The 23,680-nt window shown below is 48.8% G+C and overlaps 1 protein-coding gene across 3 annotated transcripts in view; it reads right to left on the bottom strand.

Moving 5' to 3' along the window:
* The window catches only part of CORO1C (coronin 1C), a 54,935-nt gene extending 35,678 nt beyond the window's left edge, over window positions 1-19,257 (bottom strand). Inside the window, exon 1 of one of the 3 annotated variants that reach the window (XM_050906997.1) lies at window positions 19,239-19,257. The gene's annotated coding sequence lies outside the window, so the exon portion shown is untranslated. The other 2 variants (XM_050906999.1, XM_050906998.1) reach the window with 2 other exon arrangements.
* Window positions 19,258-23,680: the final 4,423 nt, after the last annotated feature.

Consider the following 23,680-nt stretch of genomic DNA (forward strand, 5'->3'; position numbering starts at 1 on the left):
CTGAGATGCTTGGGCCTCATCTGCAAAAGCGATGAGTGCTCAGAGCTGAAACCTTTTTTTTTTTTTTTTTTTTTAAATAATAGAAAGCATGTTATAATCCTAAGCCAATAATCAGGCCATGGATGTTTCAACCTGAGGCCTAAGTGCCCCCAGCATGGGGAAAACACTCTACCTCACAGCAGGGCTGAGCCACATCTGTGGAGCAGTTGGCCATCATGGAGATAAGCACCAGAGAAAAGCCCACAAGGAATCTAGTAATTCACTCTTCAGAGCACTTTGAACATCATATGGTAGATAAGGCACAGAGCCGCATATGGAACAGAGGATGTAAGCATTCAGAGGTTTTAAGGCCATAAAGAGACCACCATCCCATTGCACCTCCTGCTCCACACAGGCAAGGACGACTCCATCCCACCACCATGGCCATCACTGTGTGCCCAACAGAGTAAGGGGCCGGTGGAGCGGGGACTGAGCTAACAGCCATACCCCACCGCATGTGAAAAAGGGAACAAATATTACCCAGGTTATTTCCTAATTGCTCACTTCTGGCATTTCTTAACTTCAGAGCGCTTGGTTGTGCAACCTCTGTGGGTTCTCTGTAACCCATGCGTGTGCATGGCACGTTGTACACAAGCACAAACACACATATGTGTCCCTGTGGACATACACTGCCTTCTGCTTAGTCTAGTTGCACACATATTCCCCATAAATACTTTAGAGCCTTACCATACTGCACAGGACAGTGTCTTACAAACGTCTCAGAAGACTCACTCATCTAGAAGAAAAGTCTGCCAGATCATTTTAAGGACAGCATTTTTGAGCACACCTTTGGCAGAGGAAGGAAAGTGAGACACATCCGTGGGGGAAGCAAGCAAGCGTTTGCTGCCGGCTCCACCAGTTGAGCCATGCAGATAGCAAGGACAGTGAAGACCATCTGTTCTCTGAAACCAAACCAGCACGGACTGACAAGCCCCAAAGCAGCAAGCTAACCACCACGGGAGACCAAGGCGAGCACGTGTCCTACAGCGAGTTCAGGGCCACGACTGGCATTAGACCACAAGAGCAGTAAATTGCCACCACTGTCACGGTGGAGAACCAGTATGCCACCAGCAATGCTGAAGGAGGACTTCGTCTCCCTCTCCATTATCAAGGGAATCAATGAACTCAGGCTCACAATATTAAGTCTTGCAATATTTGGGCAAGGGAGGAAGTGGGGGAGGGAAATCACATGGCCACAAAAATTTCAGCTCGCCCTACGACTTCACGTGAAACCTCTGGCAGAAAAAAAGGAACAGCCACGAATACCTTGATGCAATCCTCTACTTTTAAACATAATGCTATTCCCTCTATGGTATACCATTTCAAATCAATTCATATGAAGTCCATTGCTGACAGAACTTTTGTTTTCAGATGTTCAGAGTTATTTAAACCAAGGGCAAACACTACTACAGATGGTCACAATTCCAAAATACATCATATTTGTGCACAGATTATTTTCAGTCTTTGGTTACTTTAGTCTAGGTTGAGCAAGACCCTGCCATCTGATTTCACTTCATTTTAAAGACAAAAAGCTGGAATATGAACTTAATACTGAAATTTCCAGCTGTTGTATCACTGGCGAGATTCTATTTTGGGATGGGAACCTAAACCACAAACTACCAGGGAATTCGATTATATCTCAACTGGGGAGCCCAGCACATTCAAAAATGTAACACAACCCAAACTTAAAATAAGCTGAAATTGCTGTTCTGGACAAAGTGCAAGGTGTTGGCTCTAACCTGTGAAACACTTGATACAATTCTGGTTTTCAGAGCTGTACCCTGAAACAATCATACTAAGACCGTTATAATATGAAGACCTCTAAGTCAGAAGTGTCGATAATGCTTAAATCTTCTAGGCATCATCAAGAAGCACGTGTTATTTCCAGAGTGTTTACCCTGTGCATGCTTGTCTCAAGTGCACATCTCCCATGCTGTGGCTGACACTCCTTTCACGGGGACATAGGGATGCAATGGATATTTTCACTTCAAGATTTCCAGGTATGCAATTCATCTTCTTGGGGGTTCTTACTACTCGTACCATTTTGTAGCTTGTATCTTTACGGTCTAACACTACATCATTTACCATAATTTACAGTGACAAAAGGACACTGCAGTTGAAAGTCACTACCCCGAACAGAGAGCAGTCTGGCTTAATCTAATCTGTGTCATCTACAATAAAGCTAGAGCAATGAATGCACACAAAAATCATTACACAAAATAATTTATCAGGAGGCCGTAATGGGATGGGTAATCAGCAGAGAAACACTGCAGCAGTTACACAAACCCTGGATCTGAAACGGCGTGGCAGCTGAGGAGCAGGAACGGGTGCCAGAGCGACAACCTCCAAACCAAGCTCCTCTTTTGGGTTTACATCTTTTAGAGTATCTTCTGTCAGCTGGCACTAAAGCTGCCAACCTCGTAGGCAGCGATGTGCGATGTATTTGCGGATATTTGGATGATAGCAATTTAACACACGCTGGGCAAAAAAGGTCAGTAAAAATGAAAGCAGAAGGCAGAGGAGAGCAAAGTAGAGGGGAAAAAAAAAAAAGCATTGAAACCCAGGACAAAACCTCATAGAGGCAAGTAACATACAGAATACATGGGGAAAAGAGGACTAGGGTACCTGTGGATTAAGCATCCCAGATGCCTGAGTGCATCTCTGCATTTCAGCTTCCACTTTTGCTGCCACTGGAGACAGAGTTATACAGTTGGTGGGCACCAAACAAGCTTTACTGAGTAAGGAAAGGGAAACCTTGCCCTGGAGTAGACAGACTCCCACCTTAAGACGCTGCTACTCCAGCGGCTGACCACAGAAGGCCATCGCCTTTCATATGCTCCCCTCCAAGAGCCTTCATTCTCCTCCACTTTCTCCACTGGCATAAACACCAGAGATGCTTCTTCACACACTGTATCCTCATCCACTGCCAAGAGACGGAGCAATATACTTCCAGAGCTGAACAAGAGCCCTATGAACTTCAGCCAGAGACATTACACCAGCATGATGGAAGATGCTACTTACACCCCTGGGGACTGACTGCATCACCCCCACAGTAAAAGCAGCACATGGCACAGCGAGGAAAGCAACAGGGCTTCAGACCACACTTTGACCCCGAGGAAAACACGAGACGGAGAGCACAACCCCCTGTGCAGAGCTGCAAGTTAGCAAGCCTCTTACAACAGCCAAGCGCCAGGATTCCAGTTAAGAGAAGTATGCAGATAAAATGCTTTCTCCATAGAGCTGACCTAGTTCTCTTATCAGTGCAACAGAGCTAACAAGGAAGTATCAATCTGTTCAGAGCTGCTACCCCAATTTGCTGAATTCTTCTGCTCTCTTGAAGGTTACATGCAAGCTTCTTCCAGACCATATTCCTGAGACACACTGCAGGCTTTTTTTTTTTTTTTTTTTAACCTGGTTTGGGGTGAAAGCTTAGTGCCAGCTAAGGATGGTGGTTACAAACGGAGAAAGAGCTCTTCCCCACCATAGCTTCATTAATTTCTCACCAAATCACCACCAGGTCCCACCTTTCCCAACTAACCAGCTAAGGCACAAGCACTTTTTTCTAACACGACAGAGTGCTAACAGCAGAAAACAACTGTATTTTCTCCTACAACTTGAAGCAATCAAACGGGCCCAAGTGAAATAAAGGGCAAAGGTAAGTCTTTCTATGTGTGTGACAGAGGAGCTCACTGGCAGCCACTAGACCTGAAACTCAGCTCCTGATACAGGATGTAGTCTGGCCTCTTCGATGATGAACTTAAGCTAGAAGTCAAGCAGATAGCAGTACCCAGGTGCTGGGAGCCTAAAGCACAGAAAGAATAACACGTGCAGGATCTCCCGTTCTGCAAAACTCAAGAAGAGGTGCAGACATGAAGGTCATTTGATTAACACAGTATTTTCTAAGGTAAGGACATTTGCTGTTAAACTCCAGTGGCTTTAAGACATTATTGGAAACATTACACTGCTTCTCCTTGCTTACAGTTAATTGGATCGTTCCTTGAAAAAATGACAAGAAGATTTATCAAAAGGCAAAATCTCCAAAGGACTTGATAAACTGTTTTCTATTCCTCCTCAATTACAACATGCCGTGGCATCCACAGGAAGAAACTATAAATGTAACAGATGTTTTAAGGAGATAAATGGTCTCGTAGATAAAAGGTCACAGGTACCAGGTCTTCAAGAGCACTGTAGCACTACAGCCTGAGAGCCACCATCAGGAGACCAAGACCTGCAGAAAGCCCTCCGCTATAAACGCAAAGTTAGCTGGGACGCAAATTCCTCACAACTTAGAAAGCAAGCAGAAACAACAGATCAGCACAACCGAGGCTCACAAATAGACCAGCCAAGTGTGAGTCAGACTGACCAAGCGAGGATGCAGCATTCTCCAGATGGCCCTGCCTGACCACAAAGGCTCCGCTGGTCTGCTGGATGGAGCACAACACCCAGACCTGCCGGGAGCCCCTCTGAGAAGGCACCGCTGCCTTGGGGGATGTGATCAGAGAGGAGCAGGATGGCCAAGCCTAATGGCAGCGCCTCTTGGACCAGCACTGCAGCCACACACTGCTGTCATAGCGTCTGAAGTTTGTTTCCAGCCCTGTAATGGCAAATGTGATGGGCCAGAGACCTGGACAATGTCATGGTTAGACCGGAGTTACAGCACAGACCAGTGTGGTCCATCACACTGCAATTTTGAATGGAGACACTCTACTCCAAAAAGTAGTAACAGGCTTGGTTAGCGTACCCTAAGAAACACCTTCATCTAAATCCTAGCTAAATCGGAGCCCAATTTAGCAACTTTCACTTCTCAAGCTACTCAATAACACCCATCCAACAGGTGAGGCACTCACGTGGAACTTCTGATGTTCTCGAAATAAAACCAACAATGGTTAATTGTCAAAGACAAAATAATATCCTCAGCATGGAAGAACGCAGAAGGTTCAGACTGGACAACGCAAACGCGTTTCAGATTTTAATGCTGTACAAATAAGCTGCAAAATGAATCTCAATTCTCACAGTTGGAACTGGTGTGTATTTCTCCAGATTTCCATTTGCTGTCCTGCCAGCTCTTCTGGCCAAGCAGCCTATAATTCAAAGAGTACCATTGTCATTCTGTCCCGTTTCCGTAACATGCAATTTGAAATCAGGGCTGGGGGAGGGAGGAAGGGACTGGAGAAGGCTAAAACTCAAATCCAGATAGTTCAATCTGCTAACTTGATTTTAAATCCCTATCTTGTGGTACCAATTACAGCCCCTCAAACATCTGTTTTAGCAAAGGGTTCCAAGTTCAAACACATTTCCTCCGTCCTACAGATGTTCTTTGTCGCTGATCCGTTTCAGGCCAAGGCTGCTGTCCTGTGCTGCGGCAGAGCCCCAGCCGCTGCACGCCGCAGCTAAGAGGGCAGCAACCTGGGGGAGCTGCTGTCAAACCACGAGTGCAACGCAGGGCACGTTTCTCACCTCTCTAGGCAGGCAAGAAAAAAAAAAAAGACTTCGGAAAGTGTATTTAGTTTAGTAAGCAGCTTTAATAAACATTCCTGCTACACTATGAAGAAAGATTTCAGATGCAAGAAGGAAAAATACTTTCCTACACCCACAGGCTCCCTGTGGCAAGGACAAGGGGTGTACCTGCTGTCCCCGACACCCCCAGCACTCCCACGGCAGCCCTCTGCCTACCTGACGGGGAGAATCGCACCCTGCTACACGCTGGGCGAAGGCTAATTTCTTGGGGAAGGGACCTGCAGCTGGCTGCTCTCAGCTGGGGAACTTGTTTTCAGTAAGGGGCATGAAGGATTACAGCCTGTGTTTGACGACCTTTAAGCTTTACTTACCTGTTGGCTTGACAGTCACGTTACTGCACGTGCAACCCACGCTTCCAACCCTTTGAGAGTCCCTGTGGCATTTACAGCAGTTCTGGAGCAGACCAGCCAAAACAACAGGCAGTATTACGCTGAGATAAGCCCCAGCTGGTTTTTATGTGATCTTTCATAGTGCTTAAGAATTCCGGTAGTAGACCAGAAGATCAGTGTGGCAAGCACTGTATATAAAGAACAAAAAGATAACCTTTACCCCCAAAGAAACATCAGGGAGCAAAGTGAAGAGTATGGAGATAACACACATGTATCCAAAGCATGGTGAAACAGGAGGCCAAACCAGGGTAGCCCACCTTTAAACAACAGCACCTTAAAACACCACACAGAACTTTAGCAAATTGCTCCAGAAAGCAACAGTGGCCAGGAAAAAGATGCTGGAAAGCACGACGACACTCAGCTAGAAGTGTTTTGTGCCTACACTTCACGCTGTGCTAAAGCAGAAGTATATATTGCTGAAGTAGTCTGGCAACTCATGTCTGTCTAAGCTGGCTCAGGATTTTTTCCTGCCTTGCAAACTGATCTCAGCAGATCCAAAAATGACAATAAACCTTAAAAAAAAAAAAAATCACTGAAAGCTCAAAAAATTTAATCCACCTCCTGTTCTGAACAAGACAGCTTTGTGCCTATTTAGTCCAACCTCCAAGATACGGTATAATTAATATAAGTACTGCAGTAAGAAATTAACAGTTGAAAAGCTAAGTGTAAGAATGGCCATTTATCCACACACATCCCACCATGTGTGCTGGTGCAAATATATGAACCATCTGCAAAACAACAACTACACTTAGTATTATATGCTAGAAGTATTCCCAGCCTGCTACCTGTAAGGCCCCGAGAAAAACGCTTAACCTCACATTTCCAATTTGGAAACAAGGGTATCAACCTGTTTCACACGGGTAACTGCAAGAAACAACTGTAACGCTGACTGGCCACCGTATGATGAAAAATGCCAAGTAAATGCCAAGCAAATGCCAAGCATATACCCCGAGTCAGTTGGGTGTTCCAGATTCCAGCATGAACTAACAAACTGTGAGGTTTTTAAGTATTTAAAGTGAAAAAGGGGGGGGGGAGGCAATTTCAAGAGGTAATACTAGCACTGAGCCGAGTCCCTCGCCATCAAGCCTTTGCTGATGACTATCTTCTGTATCAAGTGATCATCTGCCCAGCACTGCCAGTCTGCCCGGCTCCCAAGGGACAGAGTGCTTACTACGGCTTGAATTTGTTATTGCCTGCTAATCCCTGGTGGTGCTAATTATACCCATTATCAGTTTTTCTGATTGTGCCTGACGCATGTCCAATATCGCAATGTGCAGTACCACAGGATGTCAAGTCCCTATCAGATTTGCACGGGAAGGGGATGCTTCGAAGTGTGATGTTTCAATACAGCAGGTTTATACATTTATGTGAGATAAACAATGGATTTTCAAGGACTCCAGAACACAGTCTCTATGGCAACTATATGCAGAACCAGGGGGACAGACGGGGAGGGAGGGGAAGTGCCCACATTTCTAAATACTCCGACCAGAGTGATTTGGAGTCCATTTTCCAGGGACTGCTTATACCAGGAATTGCAGGTGAAATGTATTGCCTCGGTTCATATACGGATGCAAATATGCTCTAGTTTTAGGCACACTGCTCTCCCCTAGTTTTACGAAATCTGCTCAGGCATATTTGATAAGACTGCAGAAATAGTTGCCTTAATATTCGGCTAAGAGAATTGTACATAGATTACATATATGCTTGTACATACACAGATTACATACAGAGATGCTACGGCCGGCCAAGATTTGGAGAGCCACAAGGAAACCATGATCCTTCCTAAATGGAACACTTGGCCTTAAGCGCAGCTCAGCAACGCTCCAGATGAAAGCTGCGAGCTCATCTCAGCGCACCTGACCGCATCAGGCTGAACCTTAATCACTTTAAGTCAGATCCCACCACTGTTTTAATTTTATTTCCATTGCTTTTTCAAATTAAATTATTAAAAGGGAAAACAAGAAAAGCCTAATTATGACGGATTGAGAGGCCCAGCTCAATGTCAAACAGAGTCACTATAACCGATCCAACCACATCCAGCTTCTCCCACTGAGAGCCAGACCTCAAAAGAGTCACTACATGCTCATAGCAAAAAGCATATTATATATCATTTATTGTTATCATCAACAAAATTTGGATAAGACAAAGCAAATAACGTTGAAGAAGCAAAGTGATAATGTTGAAGAAATGCTATTGTCCTTTCTCCAATGCAGGTGATTCTACCTTGGCAGAAGAAGAAACAAAGCAAAGAGGAATGAAGAAGAAAAGCAAAGAGGAAGAATGGTCAAAGAGCCCATGTTTTACTTTGTCACTTCTAAACCAAGGAGACCTCTTCTATCGACGAGCACCATGAGAGTGTCAGCAAACTGGCAGCCTTTGAAAGAACAACATGGGTTTTTTTCCCTTAGGAGGCAGTAGCAGATACCATTTTCCTTATTTCTCTGTAAAGATCCTTGCTAGTTCCTGACCTACAGAGCAGGACTTAAAAGCTTTAATGGTATTCCATCACAAAATGGAATTTTTCCATTTCAGGAGCACTTTGTGGCTTGTTACGAAGATGTCTGCTGTAAAGAGATGACATCTGTCTTATTTGCATGAAGAACTGCATGGGAGAGGTGTAAAGTAAAATTATCTCTTTGCCCAACAGTCACCTTCTGCTTTATAGCAACATCATTACCTCCGCATCCAGCCATTAATTCTGATCAGATTTGTATTCGCAACACAAAGCCATACAGGCATGTACACAACTAATGGTTGGTAATACAACTAATGGCTGGTATATTCCATGAGGAACCTCTCCAGCCAGTTTGCTCCTCTGAGGAGCATCAGCGCCAAACTCGGCATCAGAGAGTCCTCCATCGCAAAGCCAGACCTGCCGGTGGGACCTCTCGGGCTCGTCACTGCTGCGCCGAGAAGCTGAGTAATTCCAGGGTCACCCTGGTATTTTACATGCCTAATACTATCATCTAAAACCACATATGAAGTCATGTACTGAGCGATTATAACCTCACAAAGAAAGAAATAATCCATTTTTAGTATAGTTACTCACGTGAGGAAAAAACAGAACAAAGCAGTCCTATTAGCAAATAGGAAGAAAGGGCCCAGTAACTGATTCCCAACTATACTGGTATATTCAACACATCCAGAATAATCAGCTGTCACTGCTAGCCTTCCTGAGTCACTTCAGCTAACTTAAACCTTTTTGCCTTAGTTTTGACTTGGCGTTCACCCCAGCAGTGCCACCACCACCACCCGCATTTGTGCATATCCTGACAAAAAAGTATCAGTTCACGTCCTGTCAGTCTAAAGCCATCGACAATTTGACTTTTCCCATGTGGCTGCATAACCGGGGTGACTGTAAACTGAAGCTGTAAGCAGTTTCTAATCAGACTGATTTCAGAGTTAACAACCAGAATATAAGCAGACCGAAAATATTAGGTGGGGGAGACTACAAGGAAAGAGCTAGAAGAGAACACAGACATTTAATTCTTGTTCATATGCCCTGTAAACGCTTAAACTGGGGCACTTCAAATCCTCAGTGAGTTTCTGTTCCAACACATCCTTAGAGAAGGGCTGAGATTATCACAAAAGCCTCAGTAAAACAAAAATCAAAACAAACCAACCCAGACTTTAAAAGTCAAGTGAAAATGTGCCTGTGAGTTTGCCTAAAAGGACATTCCTAGCCCTGGGAGTGGTGCGCTGATGACCTCACCAAGCTGAATACTCAGGCCAGAAAGTGTTTTGCTCATGTCTTCAAAATAGGAAGCTGGCATCCAAGTTACAGCCCTCGGAATCAATAATCAAATTAAAACCAATAACATAAATTCTCTTACGATCAAAATGCAACGTTGTGCTTTAATGAGCCATTTTATGAAGCCGTCATTAAAGTCTAACATTAAACTTGAACATGATGCATGGAACAGTTACTGAGGGCAGATCTCTCAGCGTCCTTTGCTGCATCACTCAGGAAAGCTGATATTTTACCCTTCTGTGCATTCCTTCTCATTGCCATTAAACTGAATCTCTGCCTTTTGCTTGGAGTGAATCCCAGAAGTGACAGATGCAATAAGCATGAAGATTTAACTTGAAAAAATCCAATGATGTTTGAAAAGGCAGCTCACTGGAAGACAGAGTAATGCCAACAGGGAACACAGAGACACACAAATGCTGATTAAAGCAATCTGTATAAAAGGCTACAAGTGACCACTGAAAAATTACTATTATGAAGTGCTATATTAAAACAAACACAAAGAAAATGCTCCCTGACATGTACCCGAGTGTGCCAGGTCTTACTATGGCTACTGAAAATACTAAAAACATTTATACACAAAATAAACATGCATTGACTTTATCACAACAGCATTTGATCTTCTACCTTTGTAGACACAGTCTTTAGCAAACACAAGTATTAGCTGCAATAAAATGTCTCAGTGAGTGCACAGCCATCTGTTTTTTCCCCCTTGAGCAGAAAAGATGATTCAAGGCTTGTTATTCAAATGAAAATCGCATATATCCTCTTCTGCCTCACGCACAAGATACCCGCTGTTTTCTCTAGCCATCGCACATTCAGCACATACGAACACGCTTCTTACAGGATGGACTGTGCCAGTTCACACCATTTTCCCACACTTCCAGCAGGCACAGAGCTTCTCTCCTACATGTGCTTACAGAGGCACGTGAAGAGAGAGGATAGTGTCAGGTAATTTGGATACAGCCTGGCCTAAAATTAAACCAGAATCGGTATCGGCAAACTGAAAAAACAGCCACAGCCTAGTATATTCAAAACGTCGCTCTTTCATTTTGCTAACATCCTTGGTCTTGCTTATACTAATCCACACGCACATCTGCATGAATAGGCTGAATAGATGTGCTCAAACAAACACGTACAGGACTGAAACTACAGCTATTAAAAAACCCACAGCACCAGTGCATATCACTTTAACAATAAAACTGCATCAATCAGTTTTACTTTTGTTTCCAGTCAGCTTTCAGTCCTTTTTTTTTTTTTTTTTTGAGACCTGTCTCCTGTGCAGTCACAGCATCACATTGTCTAGACCGGGGTACTACAGCTGAACGCTTGTGCGGCTGCATGTCAGACGCCTTTCCGTGTACCCTGAGCGGAGAAGCAGCTAATTTCACAAAGCACGGATAGGTACTAACCTTTAAATTCTGGCCTTTGACATATCACTATTAAAACAATGTGGCTTTCTGCATAGAAAAAAAACAAAGCCCAGGAACATGTCACACAACCCACGACTTTACACATCTCCCGAACAGACTCAGAAGAGCCATTAATAACGGCGTGACATGTACCCAGCCAACACGAGCGTCAAGAAAAAAAAAAAAAAAAAACAAAACTAAACCCTCGGGTCATCTTTTGTCCTCTGCAACGTTGCAGGGTGGCAGCGGGGACGCGGCGCTCCGGGGGCGACACGCAGATGCCGGTGCCATCGAGCTGCTGCTGCATTGCCAGGAAAAAAAGAAAAAAAAAAACAAACCGAAGGGAGGGAAAAGAAAAAAAAAAAAAAGGAAAAAAAGGGAAAAAACCTGCTGAACAAAAGAAAAAAAAAAAAAAACAAACCCGTTCTCTCCTCGCACAAGGCGGCCGGGGCTGGCAGCGGGCATCAGGTGTGCGGCGCGCAGGGGCTGCCCGAGCTGAGGCGGGAGAGCCCGGCCCCGGCGGCGGGGCCGCCCCGCCTCGGGCATGCCCTGCCGGCAACCTGCGAGCCCCGGCCGGATGCCGGGACCCGGGGCGACCCCGAGCCGCTCCGCTACCTAATAAGGAGGAGAGCCGGGGAGAAGCCCCGGGCCGAGCCGCGGCGCCGGGAGGGCGCTTCCCCCCGCAGGCCCGGGCGCTGACAGCGGCCGCCGCCTCAGGAAAGGCTCGGCGGCAACGGCCGGCCCCACGCAGGAAGAGCCCGCCCGGCCGGACCCCCGCCCGCCCTTGCCCTGCCCTGCTCAGTCCTGCCCGGCCCCGGCGCCCGCCGCCCTCCCGCGGGCACCGCCGCCTCCCCGCGGCCGGCTGGCGGGCCGCCCGCCACCCTACCGCCCCGCCAGCTGCCACCCGCCGCACCGCAGGGCGCCGTCCACGCTGCCGCCCCGCTCCCCGGTTCCTTCCTTTCTTCCTTCCTTCCTTCCCCCGCGCACCGCGATCCGCCAGCCGCCTCCCCGCGTCCGCTCCTCAGCCCGGCGGAGCCGCCTCCGCCGCCTGCCGCTGCCGCCGCCGCCCGACTGACCGCCGCGGGGCGGGGGCGGGCAGCGCCGGCGAGAGGCCCCGCCTTCCTGAGGCCACGCCTCCCGGTGGCGCGGGGCCACGCCCCCTCATCGCTGGCACCGTGCGTACCCGTCCCGCCTCGCTCGGCTGGAGGGCGGGGGCGGCGGAGTGAGTGGCGGCCCGTCTAGCCAATGGCGGCGCGGCGCTCCCTCGCTCTCTTCCCCCTCCCCGCAGCCGGCCGGTGTGCCCCGCGGCCCCGCCGCGGCGGTGGAGGCCGGGCCCTCCCTGAGGGAGACGGGCCCGCGCTCCAGGGCTCCCCCTCCCCTCGCCTCTCCCCTCTCCCCTTCACGGCCCCGGCGGGGACGCGGCAGCTCGATTCCCCTCAGGCGCTTCGCCCCTTGCCGGGTCGGCGCCCCGCGGTGGCCTCCGCCGCTCCCCAGCCTGGCTCAGGCCTCTTCCCTCACAAGCCCCGGCCTCTTCCCTCACAGGCCCCGGCCTCTTCCCTCACAGGCCCCGCTGCGACTCCCCGCTGGGATGGCACTCCCGTCCTCTGCTTTAGATACCCAGGGTGCGAGCAAAGGTGGGGACATACTGGCAAGAGGACAGGGAGGGTTTGGGGCGCTACGGCAACAAAACCGAAAATGGGGAGCGCTGATGGGGTGAGGGAGGCACGACCCCGCGGATGCGGCTCCTCGTGAGCCCTCGGCCAAGCAGGGTGCAGCTAGAGCCCGCCGTCGACAAAAGCGACGCTGAAGAGAAGCAACGGTTCTGCAGGAGGAACCGCCGTGTCGCCTCGTTTTGTCACGCCAACTTGCTGGGGCCTGGAGCTGCCGTGGCAAACGGCACTGCCAGCAAGACGGTGACAAAAGGAGAGCTTAAGCCCCTGCTAAAAATCACGCTCTAATGAGAGGCGCAGGACACTAGCTTGACACTGAAGATTCTCCCCGTTGCGCTAAAAGTAAAGCCGCTTTTGGGGATGCTGGCTTAAGTGGTTGTAAAGAGGGGTTTTCATCTCCGCTGTTAGATGAAAGAGGCTAACAGTTATCAATACAATACCCAGCAAACAGTAAGAAGGTGAGTACCTGTGCAGCAAATACCTCAAGGCACGCAGGGTAATACCACTCTCAAAGGCTGCGTGTTTCTGTTCCTCCAGGGAACTCAAAGAGCGGATGAATGATGCTAGATCAGTGCCCACGTTGCGCAGCGTTTACCATACATGGCCAAAACCAAAAGCTCGTCTAGCTTCCGTAGACGTTTTGGCCAATATTTGCAAATTCATTTGCATGTGGTTAGGTGCTTAAGGGGCCTGATTTTTTCAGGGGAGCGACACACCCGCAACACCCCTTACAGTCCTTCAGAATTTGCACAAATGCGTGCGTCGCGATGAGCTGAGCTGAGCACCCTCCTCTTCCCTCGTGAAACTGCGACAGGACTGTGAACTACGCCCCGCTAAGCGATAGCTGGGTGTTAAAACGTGCATAAAGCCTCTCAGATACGTTTGTCATGGTTTTGCTGGTGATTACAGCTGATGGAAACATCAGATGCCAAAGTCACTACAAATTAAACAAACGTTATCCAGCGTTTGTTCAACTTTGACACTAGTTGAACCACTGATCCAATAAGCAGGAAAGTCTCTCTTACGTACTGAGCAACACCTTGATAAAAAGATTATACACCCAAAGATTAGAGTTGCAAGCCTGCATCCCTGCCGCGCACTGCCCGCGGCACCAGTTGCCGTGAAACTAATACCTTCCCTCTGAAAGCCAGCCCAGCACGCTTACTCTCCACCCTCCTCCCTCAAACAATCTCTTTAAAGCTAAAAAAGAAGAAAACAAAAGCAGTTTGGCAGCCTCGGAGCAGACCTGCAGGTAATCTGTAGTTTAGTGGGTTTAGATTGTGATTCATATTTTCCACATAGGTACGTGACTCGCTGAAGGTCACACAATGAGTCAGTGATAGAGCTGAGCGTCTTGACTGCCGGTCCTAATTTATTAGGAGTCTTGAACCTGTGCGTGTGGCTTTAAACTTTATAAAAAACTATTAATACAAGCATATAAAATCGTACTTAAAAATATATATATGTATAGCTCCTTCTAGCTCCAAACAGTGGGCAAGCTTGAAATGATATTTTCATCAGGTACCAGGCGATGCTTTACCCCGGATTGAAAAACAGACAGCGAAGGCAGCAGTACCCCGCACTACCCGACAGCTTGGAAGAGAAACCAAGGAAGATTTTTGGCATCCGTCTAAAAAGAGAGCGATGCACAGAGGACACAAAGTGAAAGTTGTCCTGAGAAATCTGGTTGAAACCTAACGCTCTCAATAGCTGCCACCTGAACGGCTGGGTCCTGCTGCACATTGTCGCTGCAGGGATGGATGCTCCTGCAGCACGGCTCGCTCGACACGGCCTTGGAAGAGTCGCTGAGGATGGACTCAGAAGGAAACAATACCTGTTGAATTTTTGCTGGCGCTTCCTTAAATGTTTGGATGGAAAAGCTCCAAAGATCGCTCAGATCCTGACCTGGATTAATGAGCCGTTTAGATCGCAACAGCTCACCGTACGAGGTGATGAAGAAATGACATGAATTTCAGGCTGAAGTCTTCAACAACAGAAGGAAAAGGCGAAGGTTTTACACACGCTCTTTGGTTCCACTGTAAACAGTAATCTTCATCACTTCAGCTGAATAAAATCATTCTAACAAACAGTACTTGAATTACAGCCAGAGTGATGTAAGCCTAACAACTTGTCAAAATATGTCACAAATTCTAATTTTCGTAAAGGAAAATTTCCTATTACCAAATTCTTGCGGCTACAAGGAACCACACAACAAAGTTTGTCCTATTTTATCAGTACCAACACGCCTGATTATTAAATTTCGCAGAAAAGATTCAGAACGTATTCAAAAATACATTTCGCTGGTTTTATCCATCCCACATATTTTACCCTCCGCTACACTGATGCACGATTGCTGCAAACAGCCTATCTCACAGCCTTTATACGGAAACAGCGCCGTGTCTACAGACTCCACCTCTGAAACTTATGTCAGCAGCTAAATTTAGCTTGCTTGCAAATATGCATCAATTCCATCACTGCAATAAATCACGCTGGTGTGTTCCTGTGATGATCTTGACATGCTTTATAAGTAACGCGTTCGGTATGCCCCACAGCCTTCCTTGCCAGTGCGATCTTACTAGTTAGAAAAGGTAAAGAAAGATACAAACACCTGAGGCACCTCTTTCTAGGAGAAATTTTGATGGCTTCTTTGGCCTGCAGCTGATATTATGTAATTTGGCTTGGAGCAATCTTAGGTGGACGGCAACCCAGTCATTCAGAACCAGTAAAGTCACTTAAGGGGTGAATTTGTCTCGAACATTTCAATTTGCTTATAATCCTCATTGCTAAATATATTCTGAATGAAGGAAAACGGCTTACGGAGGGTTTAGAGAGATCAGCAATTTAAAGTCCTGTTATTTTGCAGCTTAACTTCTAAGTCACGCAAAATATGCCGGACGTGAGAGTTTGTGTTTCGGACCTCAGGTTTGCAGATAGCCAAGTTATACAACTTTTGAAGGACATTTGTGTCCACTATTTATCTATTTATTTCTGGAAGCCTTTTGATTTTTTATTATTATTATATTTAAATAACTTTACAGGAAGCACTAGGTTCTCCCACCTGAAAGCTGCATATTTTTATATTTCTTCTTCTATGGCTCTTGTGATTTAGATATGCAAGGCCAGATTCAGCAGCGTTGAGAAGAGCTGCTCCCATTGAAATCGGTGAGGTGATCTTACGTTTCACTTAACATTACTGGAATGTAGTGCTTTTTTTATGCAGGGAAATCTGAACTGATTGCAATTAAAAAAAAAAACAAACCAAAACCCCCAAGCCATTTTCTGGGCGTGGAATAGCATTAGATTTACTCTTTCTGCCTCATTTTTCGCAGCATCCATTGGGCACAGATGGAATGGTGAGGGCAGCTTTATTAAACTGCTTACGAGCCTGGTTTTTAAGGGACATTTCAGTGATCATCAAATGTTGAGCAGCTGCCGAGACAAAATTGTACTAATAGCCACCACGTAACAGCTCTCAATTATGGCTAATCAATCCTGTCTCTTGGACGGGATTACGTGTTCTGCCCAGGGAAGCGTTGCCCTGTGCTGATCTGTTCCCCAGATCCAGCAAAGTGTTTGTCTGGAGAGAGAGGGAGAGGGAGAGCAAAATCCATTTGGTTTGGCCTTATTCAATCCTTGGCCAGAAAGGGGAGCTGTAGAATTATGGAATGAGGATAAGGAGAGCAATATGTTCAATCAGATTTTTAAAATAACAGCCAGGAAGGGAGAAGGGTACGAGAGTGTATCAGGGCACGTGGACAGGGAGGAAAGAGGAATATGTGAATTCAAGCAGAGTGTTAGGAGGCGGCACCCCTTCGTGGTATTCCCAGGTCTGCCCCACCTTTCTGCGTGACATCGAACGAGTCCCTGCGCTACTTCCAGACCCGGTAAATTGGGGTCAGATCGCAAGCCCCCTCCCCAAAGGGTGATGGAAATCCGCTGCGGTGAGCAAGCATTGCGATGACGTCGTTTGCGTGCTGCTTGGAAGGGATGGAAGATCCTGGAGATTCATAAGTAATAATAAGTGAACATTAGGTCAGGATGGGTATTAATAATTTATGCTATTGTTATTAATGATTTACAATACATTTCACAAAGCACATTTATTACTACATATACACCCTCTTATGCATGTTATATGCAGTAATACGGATGTCAGACACATCCCTACCAACTCGTCTATAGGGAAGGCATAGAAATACGTGCTGCCCGCAGTTTTTACAGCAAAAGGAAAACTCTGAATTAATTTCAAGCTAGTCTATTTCCTCATGTATTTTTCTTCTCCGTCATTGTACAGGATCGTGAAATATATTTTTCTTTTTTCCCATTTTTTGCGATAAAGGGGAGGTGGTCCCAAGACCTAATTAACATGTTGGGACACCAAATAAAAATGAAGCGATTAGTTGCAACAGATGGGATTTTCTTTGTTGCTATCTCCACTACACCAAATGATTAACTAGGAAGAGACAGACAAGAAAGCAGAACACCAAAAAAAAAAAAAAAAAAAAGAAAAAGCAAAAAGCAAGCTGTATTTCATTTACAACACGAATATCCTGGGATTGACACTTCCTATCATTCTGAATAGCAGAAAAAAACCCAGCCAGGCACCACGTAACGAGCAGTAACGTGAGGCTTGGCGCTGTGATTCCATGTTACGCTTTTATCACATGTCCTACTCTCGTCCTCATTATTCAACCAGTTTTAGAATCCTTTTGCCATCTTGTTCTGTTTCTCTCCCTGCTGCCTAGGATCAAGTTGGACCAAAGGTGCTGGAAAAATCAGAGGTATAAGAAAGGAATCATATAATGGTAAATATAAGCGAGATGTTTGTGCTCAGTTAGGCAGTATGAGATTTGGGAAGATACATGTTCAGAAACATTTAAAAACCAAAACCAGACTCTGTCACAGATATAGCAAAATGAGAAGCTGTTCCTACTCTTCTTTACTGCAACATTTTCACAGTTCAGCACTGAAATAGATTGTCTTGACCCTCCCCTCCCTATTTCTTCTGAAGAACAAGTAGGTAAACATCTATCCGGAGTGATTTAGCTGTAGCCGGTATTGCCTTAGGGATGGAGCATGATTTCTTGTAGTCCCTTCTAACTCCCTGCCTCTGTAAGATCACCTATTGCATCCACCTGCTCCTTCCATTCCCCGCAAAGGGTGCACGCCTCAGTGCTGGTGAAAACATCCCTCCGTCTGATCTGGCTGATGGAAACACGCCGCATCAGCTGTACCATTTAATCAGACAGATCTCCCACTGGAGGAGGAGCGGAGAGGCTGCGTAGATCCAGACACCCTGATAACACCAGTGCTAGCCCTGCTTCACCTACAGAGCCCAAGTCTGTCAGACGGCAGAGAGTTTGCGGTGACAAACATTTCACAACCCTATTTCTTTACATCGTGAGAATGATAATGTGTCTTCAGACGCTTCCTGAGAGGATAGGATCTATTTTTCATCGCTGTAGGCTTTTTGTTATCACTGACACACACACACACACACTCTGTGGCAATGCTCATATTCTGACTTGGTTTCGTGACTTCTGTGGATGAGAGTAATTGACAGCACAATCTACCAAGCATGGTGGGATAATCACACCTATTTTTTAAGTAAACACGCTATTCAATTCAAAGCTAACATAGATTTCCTGTGCCTTTAACGCATTTATTTTCCCTTATAAGGAAATCCACAATCACAGATTGTCAATAAACAGAAGATGTAAGTTAACCAGCGTGGGTCCGATATGCCCTTGCAGGATCCAAACTTTCAAACACACCCTCATTTCTCATCTCTCCCTATTTCTGCATAACTGCTGTTTTACCAGTAAAATTTCAACAGAGTTCATTTATCCATAGTTTTTCAGTGAAAGGGTTTCCAAGTTGATGTCATTCTCCTGAAAGGCTTATTCGGCTAAGTCACAGTGCAGGAGAAAAAGAACCTGAGGAAAAGAATGCCTCCTTTCTATGCCATAACTAAAGTAAAATTATATTGGCTCACCCAATGCCCTGGAGAGACAGAGGCAAATAATCCCACATGACACTGGGAGAAAGTATCATACGGGCACTTCTGCGCTATACCTATTCAGGAAAAGCAGTATAGGAGTACTGGATATTATATTTATTTATATACAGGAGAGTCTTAAAAAGGAAATCTCTTTCTCACAGAACAGTTTCACTGCAAGAAGTACTTTTACCAAGTGGATAGTAGACGTGAATCAACGTCTGATTTTCGTCCTGCCTCATTACAACCGTAGATGCTACACGTGCCCCCAGCGCATCCCATCTGGTGCTCGTCCACGACACAAGGCAGGTCTTTTCCGAAAAGCCTCGCGACTGCCGTGTTCCCACCTCCCCTCACCGCCCAGCCCTCGGCTGCAGCGTGCTCCGGATCCACGCCGGCCCCACGGCACGGCGAGGCAGAGCCGGTGTCTGCCCGCCTGCCCGTGGCAGAGCCGTCACGCCTCACCTTTTCTGGCAGCGCTGGGCGGTGGCGTCGCTGCCTTCCCCTCTGCCGGCTTGGGCTTTTCGAAGGTTTTCTTTGCGTCGGCAACTTTAAGCACTTTCTCATCCTCCTGACTCTTCCTCCCCTTCCGCTCCGGCTCCTCCGAGCCCCCTCCTCCTGCAGTCCTGCCTCCAGTGAGCTGCTCCGAGCCTGCAGCTGCCCACTGCTCCTTGGCAGGCTTCGCTGCATCGCTGCGGGGCTCCAGCAGCGCCTCCGTCATTGCCACAGTCTTGCTCATACTCAAAGCCAGGCTCTCTTTGCTGTGGGACCTGACAGGAGGGGCCGGTGGGGTTTTTTTCTGGCTGTATGAATCGAGTATCCCTGCATCTGCTTCACCTCCGAGCTGTTCCCTGCTCTCAAGGAGCTGGCTGCTGCTCTGTCTCGAAAGCTTTTCAGTGTCTCTAGCCACCGAAGCATAATTTGCAACCGCAGAGACCACTCTCTCGAGGCTCTTCGCTACCTGCTTGTCTGGCTCAGGCTTCCTGGCCGGATCCTCCTCGCCGTTCTGGCCGTTCTGGCAAAGGTCCGGAGCGCCGTCAGGCTGGGGGGCGAAGCTCACCGCCTGCCTGAAGCTTTCAGCTGCCTTGCTGCTTTCTCTGGGGACGTAGGAAACAGATGTTGTTGCCTCCTGTTTGCTTTGCAAAATGTAATCCATGAGCATGGCGTTTCGCTCGAAGCTGTCTGACCTGATGGGGACACTCGGCTTGTTTCCCTCCGAGGGAGAATTCAGGGTCAGTTTATTCACTTGCCTGATCTCTGCACTGCTTTCAGAGTCCGAACGGCTTATCTGCCTCCTCAGGACTCCTTGGATAGCGTTGAGCCTGTTTAGGCTCGGACTTGCCGCCTTCCCATCCCCTGGGTAGCCCTCCTGAATCACAGGTACCTTGTGCTCTGTCGCTTCCCATTCCTCCTCAGGTTCTGCTTCTGCCTCTTCGATCAGGCGCCTGTACTCGCTCTCCTCCAGCCTGTACACCACCGGCTTCACCGTCCTGCCCGTGCCCGCTCGCCTGTGCCCAACCTCCATTTCATACACCTTCGGAGGGGCTTCTCCCTCCTCCCCTCTCCTGCACCCTTTCGACACGGGGTGGTCTTCCAAGCACGGGTCCCCTGCCAGCCCCCGCTGTCCTCTCTGCCCGCTGCTGCTCATCTCTGACTTCTTGGCAGGGGCTTGCGTGTCGCTCCCAGGGTCGGGAAGGTTCCCCCTCTCCAGCCTGTGCCCCAGGCCCTCCTGGCCGAGTTGCAGCAGCGTATAATCCTCGCACGTCCCTGCAGAGGCTCCCCGGGAAGCAGCACAGTCTCTCCCCGTCGCCTTACTTGTGTCATCCCGTAAATATCCATAGTACTGCCAGGTGGAGGTTTCCATGGCCGGGAGCTCAGTCACCGTAATTCCTGGTCCAAATGCTTTGAAAGTGGCCAGCCAAGATTTCTTCCCACCTTGGGTCTCGGCAGACTTTCAGCACCGCCTTCTCCTTCCTCCGCTACTGGGAGAGACGGAGGCAGCTTGGAAGCCTCCGTGCCTGGGTCATGTGAATCGGCGTTTTTTAGCCTCATGGCCAGCAGAGATGAAAACGCACGCTGGCGTGATGGAGCCCATCCTCTGCGGCAGGGCAGGAGGCTCGCTCCTAACACAACAGCTGTCAGACTTGATGCTACGCTGGTCCCTACCCAAATATATCCCACCTGAAGAACTGCAAAAGCACCCTCCAGCTTCTAATTTGCTGGTCCGTAGCACTTTACAGGCAGGACTTGTCGTCCATCTGCATCTTTCTTCGGGGACTCTCCTCTTTTCCCCAACCTGCTGCAGCAATAACTCCCTACAGTCCCATGCAGCAATCCTCCCTGGCTTCCCTCCGATCTCACTGCTTCCAGAGTGATTTACTGCCAGGTCATCTGCTGCGGCTCGTCTGGGCAGGATCACCTCCGTCAGCTCCTCCGTGGGTTTCACGGAGAGCTTGGAAACCCGCATCCGTGTCCCTGGCACTCTTCCCTGCCTCCCTGCCCTGCGCCTGACGGACACAGAGCGTCTCCCCCAGCGCTCCTTCCTTGGAAGCGGCGCGCAGCCTTGGTCTGCGTCCCAGCGTTTCGGGGAGAGATACCGCCTGCACAGAGCATGCAGGGCAGAGACGGATCAGTTGGAATGATCTGCGGGAATATGTTATTGCTGAGGGAATTGCTGTGACATAAAAAAGACTGCCCGAGATAAACAGAGAAGCCCGACAGCAGCCTCAGAAACGAGTTTCCCTTAGGAGACTCCAAAACATAACTTATCAAAAATCCCTATTAACGCTCTGGGCATTTCTCTAAACAACCCTCCGAGCAGAAAGTTCCTCTTCTGCCAAACAGACTCCTGTAAAACCTCCGGAAGGAGGGGGAGCAGGAGAGCTGGAGGGCTCTAATCCATTTATACACAGCCGGGATGCCTGGCATTGCAGCGAGCCGCGGCAGCCGCCACGGCTCCCACCCCAGCGCCTCTTCCCCAGCGCTTTGCCTTTTATGGTGCACGAGGTGCCGGCTGCCCGAGCCCGATCCGGGGAAGCATCCCGAGGCGGGATGCAGGAAAACACCTAGACGATCCCTAAAGAGACGCAGGCAGCGACACAGCCTGCGCAGGCACCTCCGCCGTGCCGGGGCTGAGCCGGGTGCTGGTTCCCAGCAGGGGCTGAGTTACCCCAATGTCAGCTCAAAGAGTTTGCAAACAGCCCCCGGCGACCTGCCCACCGGCCCCAGGCTAAGGGCATCCCGCTGATGCTTGGCAGGGCTGCAAAATCCTGCCGGGGCCTCATCCAGAGCCCCCAGGGACCCTGGCAGCCCTCTGAGCGCAGCCGATGCACTCACACGGGCTGCGTGGGTGACGCCTGGACCACGGTCTCTCATGATGCCACCACCTCGTCTCCTGCTCCATGAGCCGGCTCAGGAGCGAGAGCCGGCCACCATCAAGGGGAAGGAGCAAGGGACGACGGTTATCCCAGCCCTTATCAGCCCGGGAGCCAGCCAGGCCCCCTCGCAGGGACAGTTTTTTATCAATGCACATTGCAGAGCTGCTCTGCAGCGAGACAAAACACTATTTGTTACCACTGGAAGTTTTAAATCCCTGCTGAGGCTGCCCAAAACAAACACAACCGCTTCCCAGCAGGACCGGAGCGGTGGCCGGGCTCCCGAGCCGAGCCAGGAGCAGGCGATGCTCCCTGCTGGCACTGGCGGTGGGGGGGAACCTCGCAACACCGATCCGCCAGGTACTGAGATGCTGCAGCAAGATTTGCTGGCAGTTGCGTGAGTGACGAATTTTAAAGCCAAGTCACCTCTCCATGGGATAAACTCGCCAGACTCAGGCACGCTTGACGTCGGCACAATGAGCTGATCAATAATTTGGGGTTCTTCCCCTTGAGCCAACGCCCTTGGTCCCCCGTGGCAAAGCCAAATACATTCTAGGTTTCTCACAAACCGTCACGATTTGGAGATATCATCTTGATTTTTCTGGCTTGCCCTTTGTGGGGATCGTAGAGCCCAGGGCTGCTGTGGAAGCTGCGCAGTTGGGTCGTTGGACCTGGGTTTGCCCTGCCCTGCAGCGTTTTGCTCTGTTTCCCTGCGAGCTGCTTATTAAACACTCGGGAAAGGCTGACACGGGAGCAACGCCGTTTCAGCTCCTGAACTGTCTGCATAAAAGGAAATGGCAGCTGCAGCAACGTCGCTGCTGCCCCATCCTTCAAACCAGAGAGGAAGAGACTTTTAGGGAATATGCAACGCCCCGGGCGAGGGCCGAGGCAAACCCGACCGGCTCATCCGCTGCTCCCCGGCCGAGCAGCTCCCCCGGCCGAAGCAGCAGAGCTGCTGCTATCAATATGAAACGCACGTGTGTGTATGTGCACCCACAGAGAGGACCCGCCGCCGCTGCAGGTACTCCAAGCAGCAGCACGTTTGCAATGGCTGGACGGCAAGGGAGCCCCACCGGCAGCGCAGCCCGGCCCGCGCCTGCTGCAGCCCCGCATCCCCTGCCCCTCCATCCGCTGCAGGAACCAGCTCGTCTGACATCGGCAGTGCCGCCTCTCAGCTTCTGCTTCGAAAAAATATTTACATTTCTACCCCTTCAGAGGCCAGCGTGGCTGTCCAGCCATGACCCAGTGTAAAGAGACACAGAGGCATCGTCCTGGGGCCGCAGGCAGCTGGAGACCCACTGCGGAGCGGCAGCTTCTCCTCCTTGCTGCAGTGGGCTGCTGGTGCTGAAGTGCAGCGCTGGCCCTTTGCATCCTTCCTGTTGCTTCTCTGTGCGCATCGCTTTGTTCGCTAAAACCAGCCTCACCCACCTGCCGAACCTTATCTTTTCCCCCAATAACATCATTGCAATATCTGGTCACCACCCCTGCGGTCACCCAGCCCCAACATGAAACAGGGAAACGCTGGTAGGGAAC

This window comes from Gymnogyps californianus, chromosome 16 (genome assembly GCF_018139145.2).
Source record: "Gymnogyps californianus isolate 813 chromosome 16, ASM1813914v2, whole genome shotgun sequence".
NCBI lineage: Eukaryota > Metazoa > Chordata > Aves > Accipitriformes > Cathartidae > Gymnogyps > Gymnogyps californianus.